This window comes from Symphalangus syndactylus, chromosome 4 (assembly GCF_028878055.3).
Source record: "Symphalangus syndactylus isolate Jambi chromosome 4, NHGRI_mSymSyn1-v2.1_pri, whole genome shotgun sequence".
NCBI classification, from domain to species: domain Eukaryota; kingdom Metazoa; phylum Chordata; class Mammalia; order Primates; family Hylobatidae; genus Symphalangus; species Symphalangus syndactylus.
This window is the reverse complement of record NC_072426.2, coordinates 23,103,496-23,131,021: the sequence shown is the minus strand read 5'-3', so window position 1 is coordinate 23,131,021 and position 27,526 is coordinate 23,103,496. Positions and strand designations below refer to the sequence as shown.

The window sequence follows — 27,526 nt, the reverse complement described above, 5'->3', positions numbered from 1 at the left end:
GTGTCTAATTAGAACATCTTTTTTTTTTTTTCATGGCAAAGGAAAGTACATTCGCCAGTACTTTGGTTGCACTTTTACATACTTTCTTGTCACCATTCCTGGATTCCTATTCTGCCTCCTAACCCCAGGAGGGAAGGAGAAATGGGGATTGATAGAACTTAGATTTGGTCCCTGCCCAAACCTCATGTTGAATTGGAGGAGGGCCCTGGTGGGAAGTGATTGGATCATGATGGTGGATTTCCCCCTTGCTGTTCTTGTGATAGTGAATGATTTCTCAACAGATCTGATGGTTTAAAAGCATGTGGCAGTTCCCCCCCCGACTCTGTCTCTCCTCCTCTGCTCTGGTAAGATGTGCTCCCCCTTTGTCTTCGGCCATGATTGTAAGTTTCCTGAAGCCTCTCAGTCATGCTTCCTGTTAAGCCTGTGTAACTGTGAGTCAATTAAACCTCTTTTCTTCATAAATTACCCTGTCTTCAGTAGTTACTTATAGCAATGTGAGAAGGAACTAATACAGTGATGTTAGAGAGAATAAAGTGGTTTCATCTGTGGCAGGGGTGTGATAGAGCAACCACTGGTCTGAAGGATGGAGTTGATCTCTAACTGCTGCAGGATTGGATAGTAGCAGAGCATTTTCCTTTACATCCAAGCACTCATGACTCATCCTTCCAGATATGACTGAAGGGAAGTTTTGCTCAGGCCAAAGTAGCTCCTTGATGGAGGCTTTGTTTATTGATAGATAACTTTTCCTTAGGTTCAAATTTTTTCTGGGGAATAAGTTGGAGAGGTTTGAGAGGTATGCAGAGGGAAGGAGTCCCATGGTTTCAAATTCCCACTTTTTCAATCAATAATGTTCAAGTGCTTCAAAAATTTAAATTATTGTATCTAGTGCATACTCTTATATACTAATGACCTAATTAAACCCATTGAATTCAAATATTCACACAATTGAAGCCATTGATTCAAAACAACTTGTTTACAATTGCTGAACCTACCGGTGTCCTCCTGAAACCATCTTCTGGGAAGTATCACAGGGTTGCCTGTCCTCACAGGGGTTTTTCTGGGACTTCCCATGACAAGCAGCTTCAGGGATTCTTAGGGTGCTTTCAGTGGCCCTTGGACTGGATACAGCAAAGGTTGATAGAATTATGGCTTGTGTGTGAGTGGAGGGGCAAGGTAGGAATCAGGGTGAGAATGGTGGGTTCTAGTGCTATATATATTTTTAATTGTGGTAAAATATACGTAACATAAAATTTATCATTTTAACTATTTTAAGGGCACAATTCAGTGGCATTAAATACATTCACAAAATTCTGAAACTATCACCCATGTCAATTTCCAGAAAGATTTCATCATTTCAGAGACTCTATCCATTAAACAATAACTCTCCACTCCCCTCTCCCCTCAGCCCCTGCTATCCTATAGTCTACTTTCTGTCTCTACAAATTTGCCTATTCTAGATACCTCATATAAGTGGAATCATACAATATTTGTCCTTTGGTGTCTGGCTTATTTCACTTAGCATAATGTTTTCAAGGTTCATCCACATTGTAGCATGCATCAGAATTTCATTCCATTTCATGGCTGAATAATATGCCATTTTATGTATATGCTACATTTTGCTTGTCCATTTATCTCTTGATAGATATTTGGGTCATTTACTTTTGGCTATTGTCCATAATGTTGCTATGTACATTAGCGTGCAAGTGTCTGTCAAAGTCCGTGGTGTTTATTCTTTCAGATATATACCTAAGAAGGGAATTAGTTTGTCATATGGTAATTCTATGTTTAGCTTTTTGAGTTACCACAAAACTGTTTTTCACAAAGCTTGCACCATTTTACAATCCCATTACAAGGGTTCTAATTTCTCCATGTCCTCACCAATTCTTGTTATTTTCTGCTTTTTTTTAATAATAGCCATCCTAATGGTATGAAGTGGTATCTCATTGTAGTAGTGCCATAATTTTGATAGAGTAAGAGAAGCAAGGCATAGAAAATAATACATATGCTTAGAAATATCATGATTGACTATATCCCAGAAGATATAATGTCTGCTTCACAGTCCTGAGATCCAAATAGAGCAAGTTACTTCAACTCAACTGACTGTTCTCCTCTAGTATGTGTGATCGTGAAGCTCCTATTAAAGAAATCACCCAGGAGACACTGTATATCTGCATAAGTCATTCAGAACACGTGGTGAACCATGGGCCATGTTCCTTGCAGACTGATTTGCCTTCAGCAAATTACAGGTTTGGCACAATTTGGTAAGGCCCAGCATGTAATAGACTCCATTTTTGGAAAAGATAAGCATTACAACCCTTAACTAAACCTTTTTATTTAAAATACATTCTATTTAAAATACAGGCCAATTTATTATTTATTTATTTTTTATCAGTTATCAGTTCAAATTTCTCAAGCTAATATTTTAGATAAGGAGTAGGTAGAGTTTGCCCATTGCTATTATACATGACATATATTTATTTTGTGCAGAAATGAGATGTATTGAGATATATTTATTTTGCACAGAAATCTATCAGGAATAATATATAGTATTATTTGTTATTTTTATTGATCTTCCATTAGCTTTTGGTTTGTGCATAAAAAGTTGGTTAAATAAATTCAAAATACCTTTGTCTCCTTCTTGCCCAACACTCAGCTACTGATGTTTGTATAGCATCTGAAACATAATATTCCATGAGTCACAGAGAGTAGGTGCCCCTTAATCAAACAGGCAAGCTTTTCCAGTGAGATAAAGCATGACTATGTCCTAACTTTCCTTCATTTTAATTAGTTTCTTATCATCTGATAACACACTGAGATGTGTTATGTTTTTAACATTATTATCTAGGAGAGATCTTACTAGGCAACTTGACATGTTATCTAACTATTACAGAAAAGAAAGACTACGGATTGAGTATACCAAAATGAAAAATAACTTCGTAGAAAGCAACTAATTTGTACTTAATTCTTATTCAATAATTTCACAACTTGATCAGTGGTCTTGGCACATGTTTTTCATGAAGGTAATGGGAAGTGATGTACCTCAAAATTAGTCATTCTGTGAATGGTATTTTAAATGGTGGAGAAGTCATGTGGATTCACTTGGCTGTGAAATATTCCATGTTAAAGCAATTTTGGCCAGGCTACTTAGATCTTTCTGGAATATTGATTGCCTTTTATTTTGTTGGGATAAGGTAGGGGGAAGCAGATATAAAGATGAATAAAAAACTCAGCTTTGTTCCCATGAATGGCTTGAATCCCTTTTTAGAATGTAGGTGAGATATACATCCATGTTAGTCTTCTCAAATTTCACAAAAAGATGTCAACTCATCCTCCATCTCAGCTGCCAGTTAAGACACACCATTTCAAATTTAAGTAGCAAGAGGAAAGTGCCCCAAGCCAGGTAATTGTCAGGAATTGAAAATGTGAGTTCTCTTGTGCTCCATTTAAACTCTTAGTCAAGAAAAAAAATTTTATAGAGTAGGGCTTCTAGAATAGACAACTTATTTAAACTTCCAGATAAGGGCTTCCCAATTTCTCTTAACAGATAAGATAGTAAAATTAGTATTTATTAAACATAAGAATGTTGGTATTTGACAACTGGTGCAGCACTGGCACTAACCATTTCAGATGGTGGCTGCAAACAGCCATGTGCTCATGTTGGTCCTGCTTTTATTTCTTCTTCACATTGCAAAGTCATGCAGAGCCCCTTGCCACACTGTCACCCCATGAGAGTAATTATATTTTTAATATCTATGGTCAAAGAATGAGAAAATAAACTTCCAGTAGTCCTATATTAAAATTTACATTAACATATTTTATAACCACAACAACATCTACTCATATTTGAACATTTTTTATATACCAGTGAGTGATACAATTATTTATGGAATAAATGTATGAACACTACTTCTGAAGCCCTTTCAAAAACATCAAGTTTCCTCAGTGATTTGTGTGCACAGGCTAGGAGTCATAAAATAACCTAAACAAATTGTGTAGTGCAGTCAACAGGTGAAAATCAGAACAGCTTGTAGAGCATGTTGAAACCCAGTTCATTACATCACACAATGCCAGTAATACAGGAGTTATTAAGAAATAATTTTAGGCAGCTAGATAGGGTAAAGGATTTTGATGGAAATTTTTCTTTTAATGGAAACAACCCTCAAAACATTTTTTGTTTTGTAACAGAAAAGTGGCTTAAAGAGCCAGACAGGCAAGCTTTCATATGTAAATGCTGGCAATTAAAAACTAGGTCCATTGGTGGCTCACACCTGTAATCCCAGCTCTTTGGTGGATCATGAGGTCAGGAGATCAAGACCATCCTGGCTAACATGGTGAAACCCCATCTCTACTAAAAACGTACAAAAAAAATAGCTGGGTGTGGTGGTGGGTGCCTGTAGTCCCAGCTACCTGGGAGGCTGAGGCAAGAGAATGGTGTGAAACAGGGAGGCGGAGTTTGCAGTGAGCTGTGATAGCTCCCCTGCACTCCAGCCTGGGCGACAGAGCAAGACACTCTCTCAAAAAAAAAATAAAAATAAATAAAAAAAAGAAAAAAAAACTAGGTCCATTTGACATGGCCAATATGGCGATTCCCACATTCTTCTCCTTGCCATCAGGTAAGTGTCATGGCCACCTCTGAATAACACTATGTGCTTAAAACATCATGGTGGCCCACATTTACATATTAAAGGGCTAAGGTGGAAGGGCCAGGTTTTTCTCAGGCTATGTAAATAGCATACCTGGTCAACCCAATCCCCTGGGCCCTATGCAAATCCAATACCACTTCCTCCAGACTTCAATATAAGCAACCACTTTTCCACCGCACATGGGGTTCCCTCTCTTGGCTTGGAGTGCCTTTCCATCTGTCTCTCTATAGGGGGCTTCTTCCTTCTTTCTTTCCTATTAAACTCTTTGCTCCTTAAAACCACTCCAAGTTTGTTCATGTCATTTTATCTACATCAGCACGAGACCAAAAACCCTGGTGTTCCTCCAGTCATCAGAGCCATATAGTTTTGGTGCATTGGCCAGGAATGAGAATTCATTTATCCAAGTGGTGAGTACCAGAGCAGAGCAAATCTCAATCTCAAATCTGTCCTTTAATCTCAAGACTGTCTTCCTGCTATCCTGTCATAAAACTTTCCTCCCCTTTGTATCCACAGTCTCCTACTCTCTCTGTGTGTGTCTAACATGCAGGAATTCTTACAGTTCAGGGAAACAGTTCTATTAGAAAAGATCAGCAATCAAGCAGGCAGTAACTTAATAAACATCTCCCTCTAGGGTTTCTCTGGGGATCACATGGTATTTTAAGACAACAGTGCCAACCAGCAGAAATAAAAATCCTCTTTATAAGACACATTGCTGGTTGTCTGTGGTACATTGCAGCTTCACAACTTTTCCTTTTTGCGTGTTTTCTACTGGAAACTAGGTTCCAGGCAGCCTCTGTGAACAGGAAAGTTTTACCTTTAGCAGTTTGGAGTAAGATGTCTTCCACAGCCAAATTTTAGTCCTGATACTGTTCCATCAGTGGGAAAATAGCCATTTGGTTCCTATGTTTCTTTAAGGTACCTATTGTCTCCGATTAAGACAATACTTAATTAGTAAGGGAATCTTAAGACCAGAAGTTAACTGGAGCCATTTTTCAGAGGGTTAATGCTGTAGCTTGAGCCATAATAGAAGGCAATCTAGCACATTACTTCCGTTAAAGGAGCCTTGCCCAAAGGTGACACAGTCTCTCTGGAGATCTGTTTTAAGGGGAGCCAGGGAGATCACATAGGTTTAGAAAGTCAAAGGGAAATCCCACAAGGCGAATAAGCTAATGTTTTGTGTGTAAGCACGGGTAGTCCCATCACTTATTTCATCCGGTTCCATAGCTTGTAGGACCATGCCTTCAACTATGGGTGGCACATTTAACATGGTGCTGGGATCCAGGAACAAGGGAGGTAAAACAGTTGGAGAATGCTCCTATGGTCTTCTTCTCCACCTTGGGTCATAGCGAAAGGAAGGAGGCTAAGAGAATGCTTTTATTCTGGCTTCATTTTCTAGATGGGTAATACATTATCTTCAGCTGGCACCCCCCTGGAGGGCACTCTGAGACACTGGAACTTTCTTAACTTCAGAACTTTGAAGAGAAAAACTACTCATTTTATTTTGCACCAGGGCATGGCATTTTTACTAAACCTTTGCAAGCATTGTAAAATCAACACAGCTCTTTCAGCAATCATATCAAGCAGGCCCAGGGAAAATAGTTCCCCAAAGTTAGAAAAGCAACTTCCAGGGGAACCATCAAAGGATTCCCCTTATTTTGGGCCCCTTCAAGTTCCCTTCTCATTACAGGACCTTAGGCAAAGCCAATTTTCTAAAGACCCTGATAGGTATATAAAAGCTTTCCAAAATTTATCTCAGGTGTTTAACCCCACACAGAGGGATGTTACACTGCTCCTAAGGCAAACCCTAACAACAGATGAAAAGCAGGCAGCTCTGCAAGCAGCAAATAATTTCAGAGATGAGCTATATATCCCCTATAATACACAAAAAGGGAAGAAAGTGGATGGGGAAAAAAAGAAACAGCAGAAAAGCCATTCCCAATTGTAAGGGAAGCAGTTCCCCTTGACAACCCTAATTGGGACCACAATAGCTCTGCAGATGAATGGAAATGGAAGCATTTTTTAATATGCATTTTACAAGACCTATGGGAAACCAGGGCCAAACCTCTCAATTACTCTAAACTGTCTATAATAGACCAAAAGCAAGATGAAAATCCTGCAGCCTTTATGGAGAGGCTGAGCAAGGCACTAATAGAGCACACCTCCTTATCCCCTAATTCAGTTGAGGGACAGCTCATCACAAAAGACAAGTTTATTACACAGGCAGCTCCTGATATTAGAAGAAAACTACATAAGCAAGCTATAGGACCCAATAGCACTTGAGAGAACCTCTTGAAAGTGGCCACTTCAGTCTTTTATAATAGGCACCAGGATGAGGCCCCAAAGAAAAAGAGAAAGCTCAAAAGAAGAACAAAGTCTCTGGTAGCAGCTTTGCAGGCTTGCAAAGTCCAGGATCCCCAAGGAGCATCTGCTAGTTGCTATTGGTGGGGCAGGCCAGGGCATTTTAAGAAGAAATACCCAGACAGCAAGACGAAGCAAACTAGACCCAGTCCAGGCTGTGGCAAAAACCACTGGAAATGAAACTGCTCCTGAAGGCAGAGGTCATTGGGTTCAGAACCAATCTCACAGGTGGTCCAGCAGGACTGATTGGTCACGAGATTCAAACCTCAGCTCCAGCGGCTCAAACTGCCATTATAGCACAGGAGTCCCAGATGATTCTGGAAATTATAGGAAGGAAAGTAGATCTCCTTCTAAACACTAGAGCCAATCTCTCTCTTTTCTTCTGTCCAATTCAGGCCTCCTCTCTTCCCATAGCACAACCTTAAGGGGCATCTCAGGAAAAACTCTAATTCAATGTTTTTCTCAACCTTAGTTGCAGTCAAAAGGACCTATTGTTTACACATGCTTCCAAACTATGTCATGATAGCTCTACTAGCCAGAAAAGCCTCCAAGTTAACCCTACAAAATAATTTAACTGTTTACACTCACATAGTGTGGCAGAGCTACTGTTCTCTAGGGGGAGGTCTTAGCTAACAAACAGCCAGTAAAGTAAGAAGTACATAAGGCAGGATAAGCAGTAGTCGCTCTGAATAACATCTCTCCCCAGATGCAAGCACTCAATTGCTGAGCTAACAGCTCTTACAAGAGCATTTAAATTAAGCAAAGGAAAGGTTGCTAACATTTATACTAACTCCAGGTATGCTTTCTTAGCTTTCCATGCTCATGTTGCCATTTGGAAGAAAAAGCATTTTCTTACCACCAATGAATCTCCTATAAAATATCACCAGGAAATTAGCAGGTTATTATCCTCAGTTTTTCTTCCCCGAGAAATTGCAGGGATGCATTGTAGGGAACATCAAAAGAGAACAAGTGAGGTAGCTGAAGAAAATAGATTAGCTGATCAGGCAGCTGAGTCAAAGGCAAGGAAACCTCAAGGCATTAACACACGTCAGGCCCCTTCTAATCCAGGAAGGCTTCATAAGAAAAATGAAACCTCAGTATTTTCCTGCAGAAATAGAATAGGCCACTTTTCAAGGGCATTCTTTCCAGCCCTCAGGATGACTACAGTCAGGATGGCAAACTCTATTTGCCAGCCTTCAGCCAATGGAAAGTCCTTAAAATTCTTCACCAAGCTTTTCACTTGGGAAAAGATAAAACTTATCAAGTTGCTCAAAGATTGTTTTTAGGCAGAAAACCTCTAAATTGGTTAATCATGTAACCTCTCTTGCTCACTTCCAATAGGAATTAACACAACTGGCAGAAGCCCAACCCCAGGCAATAGAACCACCTTTATTTAATCTAGGAAATTTGGTATTAGTAAAAACCCTCATCTCTCGCTCCTTCCCTAAGCCAAGCTGGGAAGGGCCCTACACTGTTCTTCTTTCAAACCCCTCAGCAGTAAAAGTTACAGGAATCAACTCCTGGGTACATCACACTCAAGTAAAAGCATGAAGAGCTGAGGGAGCAACCCATGACAGCACAGAGGAATGTCCTGAATATTAATGTAAAGAAATAGAAGATCTTAAGCTGAAAATCATAAAAGGTAAGTAACTGAGTGAGGGCTACTCATCTTACTCAGTCCCACTCCTACCTCACCAGATACTTTTTATTATTTCTATCCTTTCCTCTCAAATTCACTGCCAAATATTAAAATTTCTTTTTAACTCATATTTGCAGGAAGATTTTAATTATACATAGGATTAAATTTGTAACTTTGCAAATCTTCAAAGGGAAATGTTATATCATGGCAAGTAAAGTTTTAAACGGAAATTATTTGCTATGTCACTCTTGTGGGAATTGTTATAGTCACGCTACTATTTGCAATGGAACTATGCAGTGTGGTGCCCACAATGTAGAATTCTGGTTGTAAAATTCGAATTGCTGTAACATTTTGCCTAATTATTGTCCTTATAACGTAAGTAATAATTGCAGGAAAGATTTAGTCAAGGTTGTTTTGCTTATAGTAGGAGTAATAGTTACGGATAAAAAGCAAGCATGGAAGTTTTACTATCATTAAGTTTAATAGGACTTTTTACTGAAGGTTGGTAATATAATGCACTCTAAGCTATAAAAGGAAAGTTATAAAGAAAAATATTTTATGTAAGAAAAAATTTTGTATGGTAAATACTTGTCCTAAAAGAAAATGACTGGTTGTTTAAAGAATGGATGTTTAGGACAATCAGAAAGTTTAAGTATGTTGCAAATGGGTCTGTGAAAGTCATGAAAAAATTTAATAATTAAAGAAAAGGAATTGCCAAGATTAACACTGAAGTTATTTTAGCCACTTAATAACATATTTCTCCCAGTCATATTACAAGTTATAAAAATGCCCTGAGCCTAAGTTATTTTCTAATAGCAAGTCAAAGGGGAAATGTATACTTTTCTCAAGGAAAATGTTACTTTTACGTTAACGTTGCTGGTAATGTACAGCAACATCTAGTGGAGGAAAACCAGTATTGCGGTCCACTGGTGTAACAGGCATCTACCTCTCTGGCCTACATCCATAGGACCCCCACTAAACAATGATCATCTTAATGCTCGCATTCTAACCTTATAATTTAAACTTTCTTGTAAAATGTATCTCTGTTTGCCTGGAAACAAACTCCAAACAGTGCTGTGAGCAGAGCCACATGTGGACATGCCATTCTTTCAAGAGCCCTTAGATCAACCTCAGGAGAAGGCCTAACTGCTGTTCCCCCACACAATGCCCCTTTTCAGCAGGAAGTATCCAGAAAAAAGTCGTCGTTCAATGCCTCCTAACAGCAGTTAGATTTACTTCTCTTTAAAAGGGGAATAATACAGGAATTATTAAGAAATAATTTTAGGCAGCTGGATAGGGTAATAGTTCTCAGTGGAAATTTTTCTTTTAATGGAAATTTTTCTTTTAATGGAAACAACCCTTGAAACATTTTGCTTCTAACAGAAAGGTGGCTTGAAGAGCCAGGCCAGCAAGCTTTGAAAGGCAAATGCTAGCGATTAAAAACTAGGTTCATCTGACATGGCCAATATGGCAATTCCCGCCTTCTTCTCCTTGTCACCAGGTGTGCCGAGTGTTGTGGCCACCTGGAAATAACACCAGGTGATCAAAACATCATGGTAGGCCACATTTGCATATTAAAGGGCGAAGGTTGGAGGACCAGGTTTTTCTGGGGCTATGTAAATTACACACGTGGTCAACCCAATCCCCTGGGCCCTATGCAAATCAAACACTGCCTCCTCCAGGCTTCACTATAAGCAACCACTCTTCCATCCCACGTGTGGTTCCCTCTCTTGCCTGGGAGCCCCTCTTTCTCTGTGTCTGTATCGGGGGGCTTCTTCCTTCTTTCTTGCTTATTAAACTCTGTTCCTTAAAACCACTCCATGTGTGTCCATGTCATTTTACCTACATTGGCGTGAGACCAAAAACCCTAGTGTTCCTCCAGTCACTGGGGCCGTATCACCAGGCCCCTTAAGTGAAACATTTGACTTTAACTTGTTTTTTCTTCTTGACAAATAATTTGATTTTATTCTGGAGAAGCAGAATTATATGATGGAATAAATGAATCATTGACTGTTGGGATATTGAGAGGCAAATATGCCTCTTTTGTGTGGCAAGCAAATAATGCTTCATGATATGTATTTTATATCAACCTCATTCTTAGCTTGATTTTATTTCCTTACTATTGTAGTCCCATGCATTCACTTTATCAACTACTTCTAATGTCATCTCAAAGTATTTTATGTATTTTTGAAAGATAATGTAAGTCTTTTTAGAATATAACTATATCAATATACAAAATTAAGTGACTGATGGTAATAAGGTAACTAGCAGACATAAGCAAAGGGGAAAGACCTAAATATTTGTGGATTTCTTATGTACAATCTATGGCCATTTTGAATATTGTGTTAGGATTTATCTGCAAATGCTATAAGATCCTGCTTCACTTACCAGGTTGAAAGCAGGTATAGTTTGGCTGAGGAAAGTCACTGGAATGAGAGGAAATTCTGCACTTTTAACTTCAGTGTGGTTATTATTAACCAGGTGCATGACCTTGGCCAAGGCTCCTGAGCATTGCTTTCCCTATTTTAAATGTCAATGGGTGATCAGTTCAGAAATAATATCTTAATGTCTTCAGTGAGGAAGTAAATGTGTGAAGTTCTGGGTGTGAGACAGGCCAAGTGGGGGCTGTGCGGGGTGGAGAACACCTGCCCTGCCCACGGCATTCCAGCAGAGTGAGCAGAGTGGGTTAAATTTGTCCATAGGCTGTCAGGTGGGATTTTACCTCCTTTTTCATTTTTATTTTATTTATTTCTTTTTCTAATCCCTGGCCCCAGTGATCCTGCTGGGCCCTGGCTGTTCTGACAGTCTGTGGCGATAATTCTATTGTTCCATGCAGGCCGCCTCTTTCAGCCCAGACAAGTGTGAAGAATGAAATGAAATGACAGGCAGAGTGGGAGCTCGAGCAAGGGGATCACCAGCCTAGAGATGGGAGAAACCTTTTAAGAATTCATGGACAGCCTCTGGCACTGGCACCAGGGCATAGTTGCATATAGCTGGGGAACAACGCAGCTAACAGACTGGCCTGGTGGGTGCTGTGAGGAGCGGGTTGCCCTTTCTGATTCTGACTTTGGGCTGGCCATAGATCTAAGCAGCGGAATCACAAATAGTGGCAGGTGGTAATAAATAACTCTTTCTTGGCTTCCCTTTCTTCCCTCCCCTAGGCCCCTAGGCATTCAGCCTACTTTCTGTTCCTTTTACAATTTTCTCATTATATTCTAACCATCACTCAAGTGCAGTTCAAATGCCAGTTCCTCCTGGAAGCCCTACTTTCTCCTCAGCTGGAGTTTTCCTCTGTGCTCTATCAGTGTTTTGCTTGGCATTCATTGAGTGCAGATTGCATTCTACCAGATGCTAGTATTATATAGGGTCTGATTTCCCCTGCTGGAACATAAGGATGTTGAGAGGAGAAACCACATCTTTCCTGATTTTCTACCTCTCTCCTAGCCTAGAACAGTGCATTGCTCAAAATAGATGGTAGTAAATGTTCAGTAAATAAGGTAGGAAAGCCTAGGGCAGCCAGAAACAAAGGCTCAGTCCTGGCTGCTGAATCTGTTAGCTGTGCAACTTTGAATGAATTATCAACCTATGGCTTGGTGTTTATCATTAGTTAAGTTCTTTTAAAGGATTGTATGAGAAAATCATGTATGATTCTCAGCATAATAATATCTTGTACCTATTAAGCACTGAATAAAGGTTAAAAACAATGTTGCTTTGTGTTGAGTTATATGTGCACTGTGACTGCATTCCTGTTTTCACTGTGTGAAAAATGAGTTTATGCATGTTGATGCCAAAATGCCAAAGATGGCTTTGTGAGTGATGGCTTTATGATGGACCAGGAATGCACTGACAAAAATTGGGAAACACAAATTCTGCATCTTCGATTTAGAGGGATATGGAGAGACAGTGACTGATGTTGGAAAGCAGCAATTGCAAACTAATTATGAAAAGAGGACCTGAGGTAAACAGTAAATTTAATTAAGAGGAGCCGTTGTTCTAGCTGTCCAGAATGACATATTTGTTTTTTTGAGAGAAAGAGAGTCAGAGGTAGAGATTAAGCAAAAACTGACAAAAACTCAAAGACAGAATCTGCTTGTGGAATCTCTCCCACTAGGGTTGGTGAGGTAGAGAGACGAAGTAATTCTTATGTGTGGATGGCTGAGGGTTGAACAACCTACTTGGAAACCTTGGGCTGTACCTGGGTCAGGGGATCCACACTGGGTCTTAGCAGAAGGGGCCAGACATACTCCAAGCTGAGGGCAGAGAATCCTCTGTTCTCTGGGAATGAGAAAACTCCTAACTAATCTGTTAAAACATGCCAAATACAAGTTGGTGACTGAGCTATGCGTGGTGATTCCCTCCTTTTTCTGGAGCCAGGAATTTCACAGTTTCTTATAATTTGCATTGCTGTTCTTGATTTTTAAAGCACCCATGATGAATGAACTGATGTTGCATTAATGGAAGGCTTTGAGACTAGATGAAGCTTTATGGAAAGCCCAATAATTAGAAGGTTGCTTGCCGAGCATGGAATTAAACTACCGTATTTCACTAACTCTTAAGACATATGTATGCTCACATTTTAACGTCTTCAGAATTACGATATGTATTAGACAATGATTTCTTACTGTTGCTGTTGATCAGGCAGCAATTGAAATGTAGCTTGTTAAAGTCTGCATATGCATAAAATCAATAATCTCAGCATCAAAACTTGGAAAATGGGTCAGCGACTTGGGAGAAAATCTCAGAGACAAATGTGGATCACTCTTTTAAGACATGTGAGAAAAAGATAAGAGAAGTCCAGAATAGGCAAATATAGACAGAGAGTAGATAAGTGATTTCTTGGAACCAAAGGGTGAGGGTTAGGGGATAGGGTAGGTGAGGGTGGGGGAAAGAGAGAAATTTGGAATGACTACTAATGATTAAGGAGCTTCTTTTTTGGGTGATGAAATGTTCTAAAATCGATTATTGTATTGGTTGCACAACTCTATAAATGAACTAAAAACCACTGGGCTGTACACTTTAAATGGGTGTATTATATGACATGTGTATTATATCTCAATAAAACTATTTGTATAAGGAAACGTGAACTTACTATGATTATAATGGCTCAGGAGATGGAAAAGAACCTTAGTAACTCTCAGGCAAAAAGTGGTTAGGAAGAATCGGGTTTGTACTGTGAAGAAACTTAGAAATATTTTGAATTTCACTTATATTTTTCAGTTTGTATGTATACATGATAAAAATGCTTAAATCAGTCTCTATCATTTGGGAGCCAAGAGGAAACTACGCATGTAGGAGAGAAACAGAGAGGAAGTGCTGTGACCTGGGACTGGTAACAGCAAAGCCTTTGCCACTGCTAGTTGGAAGAGGGAAGATGCTACTAGCAGCCAGAGGGAGAGAGTTGTGAGACAAGGCCTATGGTGATAAGTATAAGAGGAGGAGGGCTAGAACTGGTGCATGTGGCCCCTCTGGCAGGGAGCTGGGGGAATAAATAGCCCCATCTCCTTTTCTCTCTCTCAGTCTCTAATCTCTTACTGAGGCTCACCATTGGTCAAACTCAGTTGGAAGCCGGAAGTTAGAGTGTATAATCCATTAGCTCTCAAACTTTTTGGTCATAGGACTCTTTTACACTCTTAAAAATTATTGAGAATCCCAAATGACTTTTGTTTTCTTCACTAATATCTACTGATATTTACCACACTGGAAATGAAACCTAAGAAATGAAAATAATTAACTCAATGAAAAATAATAAAAAACCCATAGCATATTAATAAAAATGACATATCTCAACAAAAATAGCTATAGATTTCAAAAATAGTGAGTAGAGTAGCATTGTTTTATACTTTTGAAAATCATCTTAATGTTCAGCTTAATTAAAAACAACTGGATTCTCACATTGTCTCCTGCATTCCAAATATTTTGATATATTGTTTTGGTTGAAGTGTATGAAGAACATCTGTCCTCATACAGGCATGTGGTTGGAGAAGTAAGAGGTATTTGAAGTACCTTTTTACATAAGTATGAATGTTCTTTTTAAAGAATACACCACAACTTAACAAGTTGTTTCTTAAAGGTTAGGGCAGTGTGGAATCTGAAATTATATCACTGCGTTTTTTTGTACTTGGTTACATTAAAATCCATTGGTCTATCTTGTATGTTGAATGTACCTTTTACTTGTGCATGATTTTCTAGCTTCATGCTTTGGTTATTTAACAAATATAGGTTTAGTGAATTATGCACATTTACCACATATTGATACATATGACAATATTAAAAATAACCACATTTGTTTCTATCACTACTGATCTCATCTGAAGGATCTTTAAACTCTGGGAAGTTGTAACATCATTGTAGCAGATACAACTTTTTAAAAAAATCTGATGTTTACTTGAAAGCTCAAATTTTATCATTGGCAACAAATATTAATACCATCACTTTTTTTTCTTGAAGTGATAGGCTCACTTGCATTATTTTTGAGAAGATGTCTGTCAAATACCTAATTTTGAATACCATTGTTTGTCTGCCAGTCTTCTTTCCAAATGATGTTTAATGAGAAAAGCAGGCAGTTTAACTTGCAGTTCAAACAATCCTGCAGCTCAAACAATCCTGCATGTGCTTTTCTGGGAGGCAACACTCGTGCTTTGGTATGCAGCAGAAGTGCTTTATGCATGCTCCCATTTTGATAAACCACTACTTCTTTTTAGAGACGGGGTCTTGCCGTATTGCCCAGGTTGAAGTGCAGTGACTATTCACAACCCATAATAGTGTACTTACAGCCTCTCAAACTCCTGAGATCAAGTGATCCTCCTGCCTTAGCCTTCTGAGGAGCTGGGACTACAGGTACATGCTACTGTGCCTGGCTCATATCTCCATTTTGTAAGATGGAATATTAAAAAGAGGAACTCCACGGTTTAAATGGAATAAAATTAATATTGTGTTTGCTGCTTTATCACAGACATCCTTAAATGAAAATTGATTTTTTAACTAATTGAGAGTGTTTGGTGAGTGAAAAACATAAAGACTACTAGCACAGTTTAGTGCCCCTGCCTTGATGCCTAAGACGACAATAGACAGGCGTTATTCACCTCTGCTTTTACACCATCAGTGCAAATGCCATCGCAGCAGAGAAGAAGAATAATGTATTCATATTATTATAAAGATAGTTTTGACCTTGTGTACATCCTGGAAAAGTCTGGTGGAGGTCTGAGGATCTGAGGGCCACACTTTGACTACAGAGGTAGCTCTTCTAAGGCAGGCTTCTGGGACAGAAAGCCATACGGAAAAAGATGGGGAGTCGATTTTGCAGGGAAAGGTGAAAGGAAGTTATATAAAACAAAGCCTAAATAAGCACTTTACTGTAATATTTTAAAAGTCTCTCTTATAAGAAATAGTACAGTATAATTGCAGCTTGTTTTTTCTTTAGTTGTATATAAAATAATGTGAATTTTTGAATGGATTCTTTGAGTCTGAGATTCTATGATCTATGATAAGGAAAGAGAATCAGAAGAATCACATGGTGGAGAGGGCCTGATGCATCTCTTTCCATGATCGTGTGGAATTGCCATGGGGACCAGACAGGTTGGGGTCTTTGGGATTGAGTTTCTGCTCCGTAGGTGGAATATTGTAAATATTTATCTGAGAAAAACATGGTTTTCTAGGCTTCCGTTGCTAATTAATCTCTTTTATGACAGACATTTTGTCTTTTAAATTTATGAATGCATAGATGGATAGGTGAATGAATAACTATTGATGGCCTAGAAACCACTGTGCCTTTTTCAAGGGCCTTTGCCTATCCACTCTTGTGGGATGATTTTGTCCCTTAATATTTATAGGGCAGATTTACCTTCTTTACCTCCGAGCCTCTTTCACCCTTGAGGAGGAAGGATCATCTCACTGTCACTCTTGTACTTCTTGCCCTATATGCTTAAAGACTTAATGAAGAAATGGAACTGATCTGTGCATCCCAGTATCTTCAGACTCTCTTCCACATTTGTCTGGCCAGCATTTCTAGTTATGGCTCAAGAGAAAGGTTAGTGTCATCTGCAAACTGCAAGCACATGGGTTTATTTCCAAAAGAAATGTCAGCCTGAAAGCTATTCTTCTCTTCGAGGGGATTAGAGCTTCAGCTGATATTGGACTCTCTTATTTGTTTCTATAAATTTTTAACAGCCTGAAATGACATTAAACTCTGCGGAGAGCACAATGTAATGCCACTAATCCTGTTGATCTTACATTGCTTTACAGAGGTGAGAAGAGCAATAAATCCTTTTATGTGTAAATCAGGAGAGATGTTAGCCATTTCTCTGCAAGGACATATCTTATTACTAGAGTTGGCTGAAACAAATCAGAGCTCAAGTATTAAATTTGAGATGCTCCATTTTTCTTCTCCCTGATAGTCCATTGATTCTCACCCTCCTCTGATTGTCCCTTCTTCAAATAGTTGTATGTTTCCATCTGTCTGTCTGTCTGTCTGTCTACCTCTCTATCAATTTGCTAAACCTCAGGTTTCGGCCATCCTGCTATTTTAGGATATATTCCTGCAGAGTATTGTGACAGATATTTTTAGGGAACAGAGTAAAACTTGATTCTTGGTTTCTAAGAGCTTGCAGTCTACTAGAAGGAACAAATCAAGTGTGGACATGTAACAGGAACTTAAGGCTGTATTTAATAGACTATTGGTAAGGGTGAGTGAGGGCTTAGTGGCTGTGCTTGAATTCTGTGCTTGTCTCTCCCACTTACCACCTGTACAACCCCAGCAAGTCCTTTGACCTCTCTGAACCTCAGTTCTTCATTTGCAATACAAATTAATTACATAGGGTTTTTCCTATGATTAAATGAACATAGACTATTTAGCACAATGGTATTTATTGCTATAATTAGTATTATAATTTGTGTTCAATGAGATGTATAAGCAATGACCAAAGTGGTCCTTATAATCATTGTAAATGGTGGATTTGCTCCACTGCCAATAATAAAATGCATTAGGTTTGGGTTTTTATGCATGTACATTAGGATAGACTGCTTTCAGAAATAAAGCTAACCAAGGGCTCCTCAGCACTCACCAATATTATACATATGGTAAAGTCATTTATTTTACACAATTGATATGGCCATGATTAAAAAGAGATACTCCTGAAACTTCTTTCCTGTGGTAGAATATGTTGCAGTAAAACACCCACACTGTTTCAAATAATTCCTATTCAAGTGTGTTACCTTTCCAGAGCTGGAATTTATCCAGACCAAAGATAGTCATGGTCACTGCCCTGCATATGTCATCATGTTTGCTGTGTTTGGTTCCAAATACACCAAGCCCACTGTCTTCAGCTGTTTGCAGGTTTGGCCAGTATCTGTGCTTAATGTCTTCCCATTTTCTATTATAGAGGGTGATACCTACCACTTCCCCCTCTTTCTGCCCCTTCTCATTCCAACAGAGACACCCATGACTCACTTGAGTTATGGAGGAAAAGGAATCACAGTCTCTAGAATTTAGGGTACCAGAAGAGGCCAATCTGCTTTAGGACTTTGGCGATCTGGAGTTCCCAGTGGAACAGGAGAGCAATGGAGATAAGTGAAAGAGGCCTATAATCAGAATATCAAAGTGTCTTGTAGCCTAAGTTCTGATTTACTTCTTATGCTAGATGAATCACTGAGACTTCTGGGGCCTCAATCCACCCATGTGTATAGCAGATGTATTGCACTGTAAGGTTATTTTATTCGCCACCTCACCCATTTAACATTATAAAGAGCCTACTCTGTATTATGCATTGTGTAGAATATGAGACACAGTTACACACACACCACACGTATCATTGCTCGGAATGTGTTGAGAGCCACAAAAAGGTAAAAAAAAAAATGTGAAGGGCTTCAGTTGTTCTGTTGTGTTTCTTTAAGCTACTTCTTAGTTCTAGGCATTAGAGCCAAATCTGTGATTTGTCTCCTCAAGTTCATTCACATCTCATGGATCATCACTACGTTTCTGGGACTCCGTTGTCTCCTATAAAAAATGAGAGAAATGAATAAAAAAGCTATTTCAAAGGATTTTTTTTTCAAGAGGGCAGATGGAGAAAGGTGAGGAAGATTAAAGGAGAAAATCCATCCAGATGAATCATTCTGTGGTCACATATCCGTATCTTATTTGTCTCCTAAACTCATTGTGAGTTGGGCAATGAAGATATTCTTCTTGTTCCTTTTTGAACTAGAAGAAAATGAAGATCAGAGGCTGAATCATGTTCTGAAGGATAAATCAAGGTCAGGATGCTCAGTACAGTACTATCAGTATGATGCACAAAGGAATCTATGTTAATTCCTTAAACTCAAAACTCACCTTTGCCATGATTTTAACCTTCTTTACCAAATAAGCTTTGTCAGAATTAGCTAGTCATCAGCACTTTCTTCTCCTAACTTATAATGCATGTAGTAGAGAAGATAATGTATGGTGCTATCAGTTTTTTGGTGAAAAATTTTCATCTAAGTTGAGGTTGGAGTGCTTAGAATTAGCTCAACCAGAGGATGTTTCTCCTGCCAATAGGTGGCAGAGTGAGTAAGCTTGTCTGAGAATGAAAATGAAATCTGAAAGAAGGGCACTTGGATTGGGATCTCCTGTTGAATCAACCTACAATGATGATGTACCTACAGTGCAAAGCCCATCACAAAGCATGGAAGACTTGAAAAAGACACCATCTCTTTCTCTTTTGCAGCTCGCATTTAGCAGATCCATAAAAGGGTTTTTCTTTTTATAACAAGAAACATTATGCAAATGGTTAGTAGAGCAAAAGAAACATAAAGAGCAAAATACAACTCTGTTAAGTAAACTATACATTTCTTATCTCTTCTTGATATCATTCATTCCTTAGTCCTAACTCTAATATTGAGGAAACCAAACTGTGCTTATAAGGAGCCACAAACAAATGAAAAACAATAAAACCCCAAAACTCTGACTCAGACTCAGGGGCCCAGGCCTTCTCTAAAGGAGTAAAGTGCCCTCTTCTTTTCCTGACTATCCACTGATACTGATAAATGCTAAAGAGTTTTCTCTGGAACAAGTTGTCTTTATTCTACTCCTTTGAATAACCAAAGGAAATTCAATTAAAACTATTTATAATTTTATTTAAAGAAGAAATAACTTGTGAAAGATATTTTTTACTTATCTATTTGCCTACTGAATTATTAAAAGGCAAGAAATGGGAGATGAAAATACTGGTGAACTCTTATTCATTCTCTAAACCCAGCACAATTGGGGTTTCCCTAGGGAAGATTTTTCTGTCTCTTTAATTTGTTTATCCTTTCTTCTGGGCTTCTAAAGCACAGTGTACCTTTTGACATCACATACATTTATCAGGCTCTTTTAAAAAATCTTTATATTTTTCTCGCCTGAGATCTTGGATGTCATGAAGATATAATTAGTTATCTTGATTCTCAGTGCCAAATGCAGGAATCATATATTAAGTATTTATGAATAAATGATGTACAAATAGACAAATGGTTAAAAAGGAAGGATTGAGTAGTTTCTAAACTGCATCTTCATTTTTGGATGAATATGAAAGCAACTATGCAGAAATTATGAAATGACAGACAGCTTGACGGCATCAGTTTTGTGACACATCAGCCATAACATATTTTAGAGCCATATCTGAGTTCGTATTTGACCCTGCCACATTCTTGAAAATAATTGAACAGCTTTGAGTTTGTTTACTCATAAAAATGGGAAAAAATAGTGCTTTACAGAACTGTTATTAGCTTAAATTGCTAATAAAAAGCTTTATACGATGTGAATATACATAAGGTATGATGACTATTACTGTTATCTCTGTGACAAACCACTTTCTCTTTTAAGTGGTATTGAATATCTTTACCAAATTGCAGCCAAATTGGCAAACAAATCAAAAGTAGTTTTTGTTTGTAGTTGTGAGAAACAAAACAAGTTGTTTGTTTTCTTTTTTGTTCTTTTTTTTATATCACCTTGGTGTTGCTACCAAAGAAGTAAAGACAATTTTGCAGATGAAAAATTGCTGATTCATTGAAGAAAAAAATGGTTTGCATTTGTTATTTATTTTTATGATTTACTTTAATGGACAGTTTGTAAATGAAAAGGGCTTATTTTATTTTAGTCTTATACTACATTTTAAAAGGTATTTTTATAAAGATCCTGAATTGTGTTACCTCTCTGATAGGTCTTAGATACTTTTTTTCCTCTGGAAGATTTATAAATTAATAATTTGATAGGCTATAATTTAAAGTATGACTTTAAGTTCAAATTGGGGTCTGTGAAATTTTGAGAGTGGAGAATCCATTTGAGTAAAGAGAAAACACTCAAAATACATTTGTGATTTGTAAAGTTGTTTACAGAATGATTCAAAAACTGTTTCTGGGTACTCAGAGATCCAAGTCTAAGTTAAATTGTCTGTGATACCCACGGCTGTGCAGTCTCCTTCTTTCAGTTCACTCCGGGGTCAGGTTAGCTGCATCGTTAGCTTTTGGCATGGAATGTGCTTCGATGAACAAATGTCTCATCAAACAGCCAAAATGGTAGAACTCGCATACTTTGAGGTCAGACACCAGGTCTTAACATAATTAAAAGATCATGAAACAATAAAAAGTAGGTGACAAGATCACCTGCTGAATTCACCTCAATTCTTTAAAGTTAGTTCTTTGAGGGCATGCAGCTTGCAAAACCCATGCTTTAAAAATGCACTGCGATTTTCTCACCCCCCCACCCCCTGTCTTAGCTGTATCCAAAGAAAATTTTTATCCTTATTTTTGTCTGTGGAGTGAGATTTTCTTTTCAAGTGCTTGGGAGATTTCCATGGTGTCCTGTGGATGCTTCGAAATGAAGCCCTCTCTTTTTAAATCCTTTCCTTTTCTTAGACAGAATTGCCTCTTATAATTTCTTCTTTTTTACTCTCAAAAAAAAAAAAAAAAAATCAAAAGAAAGGAATAAAAAGAAGCAGAAGGAATCCAGTTGGAGACTGCAGCCCAGGTATTACAGAGGACAACTGCTGTAATTGGTTGTTAAAAATGGCACTGCAGTCATTTTCTCCACTGATGGAAAATCGACTTTTCCTCTCAAAATTTTGTTCTGTGGCTAGGGAAATTAACAATTTAATTGATTTTAATGAAATGACCATTTAAACATGCTCAAATACTAGCTTTAAAGAGAAACAAAAGCATTTTGAAGCATCTCTTCCCTAAACCAAATTCTTATGTAATTTGAATGGTGCAGTGTGTGAATGTTGATATTTAAATGCTAAATCATTCAGATTTGGTTCTCAGTATAAATTTTTCTAATCAAGAAATATTGCAAAGATTTAGCATAACTTGTAGCCTATTGCGAGGACAATCCAAAGTGATTTTGTTTTGTTTTGTTTTGGTGTTTTTCGAGACAGAGTCTTGTTCTGTCACGCAGGCTGGAGTGCAGTGGCACGATCTCTGCACACTGCAACCTTCACCTCCTGGTTTCAAGTGATTCTCCTACCTCAGCCTCCCAAGTAGCTGGGATTACAGGCATGTACCACCATGCCCGCCTAATTTTTGTATTTTTGGTAGAGATGGGATTTCACCATGTTGGCCAGACTGGTTTCAAACTCCTGGCCTCAAGTGATCCACCTGCCTCGGCCTCCCAAAGTGCTGGGATTACAGGCGTGAGCCACCATACCCAGCCCATAATTGAAATATTCTACACTGTGTTAAATCATTGAAAACTGATTGGGGGAAATCTGAAAAGGATTGTATGATAGCCATATGTAACTAGTCAGGGAAAAGAAAGGTTTCTAGGGAAATGAACGTTATTCTCAACCATATTCTTGGACCATCCAAGAATCCTTCAGTGGTTATTGGAATGTATGGCAATATGAGTGACATAAATTAAGAGGAAAATGTTTCCATCAGTACAAATAACCACACTATGGGTATGAGCAGTCTCACACTTTGCAGATACTAAATTTCTGTAGGGAAATTTGTAACTGTTTTGACAAATTTTAAAAGTGTTCCTATTTCTTGTCTCCTCAATTACATTCTAAAAATCTATCATAAGAAAATTTAGGATGTGTACAAAGATTAACCTACAAGCATGTTCATTGTGGAAGTGTTTATTATTGAGATAAAGTGGAAAGAAATCCAGAAATCCAACAATAAGTTTAAATAAATCATAAATAAATGTCTATGATGCTATGTCATTAGGCTTGAAATTGCTATCAAGTTAATGAAAACAGGTTATAAAATTATATAGAGTAGAATTCCTTCTCCCTTATTTTTACAATTAAAGCATATGAAAACATCTAGACAGTACACTTTAAAAGGTTACTAATGGTTATCTAATTGGTTTTGGGATTATAGGTGCTCCCTTTTTATTGCTTTCTTCTTGATATTCTCTACTTTTTCTACAAAGAACATGTGCTTATATAATAAAATTGCCCATTTGTCCACATATTACCACATTGGGATGGCTCAGAGCCTCCCAGCCTTCCTGGGCACAATCAGAATTTTTGTTTTAGTAGGAATTAGTTTTCTTCAGAATATAAAGATTTTGTAGTTTTCAACATCTTAACACTTTCTGATTTTATAACATCTTACGTCTTTAAAACCTATACTTCCTCGAAGTGCTATATGGTATGTGTTAATTTTTTAATTAAACTTTTTTTAAATTAAAAATATATTTGAGTATCTTTTGTGATAGCTACTTAGATAATGGGGGAAATCCAAGACTGGGAATTACTTCTTCTGAAATATTGTTTTATGATCTACTTCATAGATATGAATCACTTTGGTATGGACACTGGGTAGTGACTCTTAAAATCCTTTTCAGTAGGTTGGCACTGAGGAGCAAATCAGAGTCAGAAAAGAAAATCTAGGGAACTCCAGTAAGAAAATAGCTCTCCCATATTCATCCCTGTACTAGCATCCTAAAGAACTCCAAAACATCCTTAATTTCTGTGAATGAGGCCAGTGGACTCTCCCTGCTTCCATTATGCATGCAATCCAATCATAATGATCTGGATCAAAGATTAAACAGCCATATGCTTCTGGCTATAATGGAAAACAAGTCATATCATCCAACTTTCAGGTGTACCAATTTTATAATTTCCCAAAGAAATTTTCCAAACAAAATTCTCACCCATTTGTGTGCCTGATGCCGTGATTTTCGTGTCCAAGTTTCCTACTGTCATTGTGCCCTAATGCTCACCAACTTAACTACATCAGGGCTTACACCCTTGTTACTAAACCTTCTTTGCCATTTTGACTAGGTCCTCAGAGGGGAGCAAACCTAGAATTAAGGTGATTAAAGTCTGGAGAAACAATTTCTATAGTGATTGGGTTAAGGCATCTTGCTTTTGTGTGAATTAAATTAGTAATTTCTTTGTTGGGGCTAGTTTGTCCAGACTGTTGGTATAGTTCATGCTAAATGAATAAATTCAAGATCTTCATTTCATCAGAATCATGTATAGTTTATATTACACAACCAACTATTTTATTAATTTACTATTTGAATAGAAATATATTGACCTTAGGAGGCCCCAGAGAGTGAGTGCCTCCAAAATTCCCAATGCATTGCAGGTGAATTTCCCATGATAATTTCTCAACAAGACTAGCCCTCCCAAATCCCATCTCCCCACCCAGGCAAAGGTAGACATTTCTTCTTTTGTGATATCACATTACATTGTAAAATCTTTATTGTTGCACTCATGATAGTATACGCTGGCTATTTATTTGGTCTATTTTCTCTTAGTAGACTTTGAGCTCCCTGAAGTTCAGTACTGTGACTTATTCATCTTTCCATATCCAATATCTGCCATAAAATACCAATCAATGGATTACACACGTGGAATGAATGAGGAGATAACTAAGAATTTGATATTCTCCTTTTGAAGAAATGCTACAGGAGGAGATGTTCATTTACTGTGAAGAATAACCTTATGTCTTGACTAGCAGCAATAAAAAGCAAGAAAGGAAAGTAATGGTATTTTATAGCGCCCATTTAATGATATTTAACGTTGGGAGAAAAGAAGGAATTTTCATTCTCTACTGTGTAAGTCAATTTGATAAAGTGGAGACTTTCCGGTTCTTTGACTGCTAGGGCATTTCATGCATATGCAGTTACTGCTCAATCTCACCAGATAGCTTTCTTTTTTTCAATAAAAGTGCAGCTAACTTCTGCAAAATGGTGATATCATTCTGCCACTTAGAAATCTTGCACTGTATCAGAGTTGCTGTAGCAAACACCAGCCAGCACATCAAACCTTGTCTGGAGAAATGAGCAGTCTGTACAGCAGCAGATTTCCTTTCAAAATTGTAGTGTAATTGAATAAGCTTTTACTTTCTCAGACACTAGATAAAATATTGCTTGAATATATCATCGCTCAGAAAAAGGTAGAGTCTTTCTGTGTTTTTTTTTCCCTATTCTCTCCATATCTATTCATTTCTACAATCTATGACATTCTAGTCAGCAGACAGATTTAGGAGAAAAATGTCTTAAAATGTACCCTGGGTATCAGCATCTGTTCTCATCAGTCTCCACACCCCTTCAGGTTTCCTGAACTGAAGTGCCTTGTGAACCCCGCAATAAACTGTTTTGCAAATTCAAAAAAAATTAAAAAAATAAAATGACAGTATGCAGGAATGCCTAGAAATAACCTGAAGTTGGTAAAACACATTGGGTTAAAATCTAGTCTTTAGCTCTAGGACTTAGAGGATATAAGCTAGAGGCTTCCTCATTCTTAGAGGTCAGTGTGACAGCAGAAATAAGGTTGTTATAAACTAACTGTCAAACAATGTGCTGGGTTGCTTATGCATCCATTCTCTATCTTGGAGATGGAATGAGAAATTAGCTGAATTCCCTCACAGTTAGTGGGGAAAAGAGACAGTATGGTAAATTATAAAGACACTCATTGGGGACTTTGGGTTCCTAAAGGAAAAAACATGTATTCCTCCACATCTTCTTTTGTAGTTACATTTGTTATGGGATTTTAGCACTTCTAACAAAAGAGTTCTGGCTATTTCAGTCTCTTGGCCCTAGGAATACTAGACCATTCTTTCCAGTATTCTGTGCCCTATATAGTTTCTCTCCTGAGATCAATGGCTATGTCCCTGACCTTTGACCCCAGCCTTCCTCTTGATCTTGAGGCAGGACCAATGTCTACTCTCAGACTACAGCTGACATGCTTAGATTTTGAGACTTGTCATTTGGCTCACCTGGTAACACACTCCTGGGTTTTTCATTACAGGGCTTCCTCTCTGTCTCTTCTTGGATCCAAACCACAGCAACTCAATCACAAAGTTGCTGAATGCAGATGCCAGACCGAGACTTCCGTCTCTTGTTTCATAAGGTCAGTAGATTTATTGTGTTATCATGGACCCCAAGGGGACACCTAGCTCTCCCTCTCTGGTTGCCACTTTTCAAGGCAATTAAGAGCAAATTAGGTCTAGTGAAATGGAAATTTAATTTTTAAAACATTTCTTATTTATTCAATGAGTAATTTATTCAGCATTTTCTGGGTGCCAGGCACTGTGCTAGGAATTGGAAATACAGAGATATTCTCATGTACTTGATAGTCATTGGGAAGGCTGAGATGGAACCAAATAGTTACACTGCAAATGTTTTATGAGCTCAGTAGAGACCTTGAGGGGAAAAAGAAAGACCAGGAGAACAGAATAAACCCCCACAGAAGACAAAACATTCTACCTGGGTCTTAAAAGTCAAGTAGTTCCTCAAGGAACAGGGAAAACAGTCTGTTCAAAGGCATTGCAGTGAGAAAGAGTGGTGTGACTGGGCAATGACTTTAATGTTTGAAGTAGGAAACAAAGAAGGGTCAGGGGATTGACAGGTTCTGTCTGTGATGTATGTGAATTGTTCTCCTCCTGCCTGTGCATTTCCTGCTATGTTTCTCCTCTCCTTAGTGGAGAAGAATCTCCACTTTCTCTCTCCCTGCCAAGGGCCAGAGTTTTAATAACTCACTACTCTCAAAAAGTTAAATTCAACTTGTTCTGGGAGAAAAAAAACATTACATTTTTGACTCTCACCATACATGCTAAATTTTATCAGATGGTCCCCAACTCATCTGAAAAAATTAATACCATTTTTTAAAAAGTGAAATTTACCGAGTATTTTACATTTAAGGAGTAGTTGAAAGATTTGGTGCTTCTGATTCATAGTTTTACTATCATACAAAATAAAGCCCCACAGCCGACATATAACTGCTCTAGTAATGTACTTCATACCCACAAAATGGTCTCAGCAGCTTATAACCATCAGGGAGAGCCTCTGTCTTCTTAAAATGAAATGCTTAAATGATAAGTAAGAAGACGACTCTTACTGCAAACATCTGCACTTCTGGAGTTTCAATTTCTCAAGATGGAAGATTAACAATTTGGTAAGAAATGGACTGCACCAGTAATTCTCAAGCCTGCATGTACATCCTAATCACATATGGAATTTGTTAAAAAATAAAATAAAGGGCAGATGGAGGTGGAAATTGAAGTTTAAAAAAATTCCACAGATGACTTTGGTGCATAGTCAGGTTTGCAAGTTTCAGGATTCAATGACTTATTTGGATACATCCAAATAAGTTAGGCAATTTTGTGGGTGAATAGTTAAATAATTCTACTTTGTCAAGATTGTGAATTGTATGTATATAAAAATAATTTGTTGGGAAAGGATTCCTAAGTGTTTTTATGAATTGTGAAGGATTGTTTTGAAAAGCATACCTTGAGCTGCTCATTTGAACTGTAACCATTCTTCTATTCTGGTATAACAGAGCATACAAGATTGCATCTGTTATTTCTTATTTTTTCCTAAATTGATAAATAAAAATTGTATACACTTACGGTGTGCAAAGTAATGTTCACATATATGTGTGCATTATTAAATGATTGACTCAAGCTAGTTAACTATTTATGT

General features: G+C 37.9%; 1 long non-coding RNA gene across 1 annotated transcript in view; it reads left to right on the top strand.

Moving 5' to 3' along the window:
* Window positions 1–8,320: 8,320 nt before the first annotated feature.
* Window positions 8,321–27,526, top strand: part of LOC129480457 (uncharacterized) — a 65,577-nt gene continuing 46,371 nt past the window's right edge. The window contains exons 1-2 of the long non-coding RNA XR_008657051.2: window positions 8,321–8,643; window positions 25,854–25,955. This is a non-coding gene — a long non-coding RNA (uncharacterized lncRNA). The remainder of the gene's footprint in view (window positions 8,644–25,853; window positions 25,956–27,526) is intronic.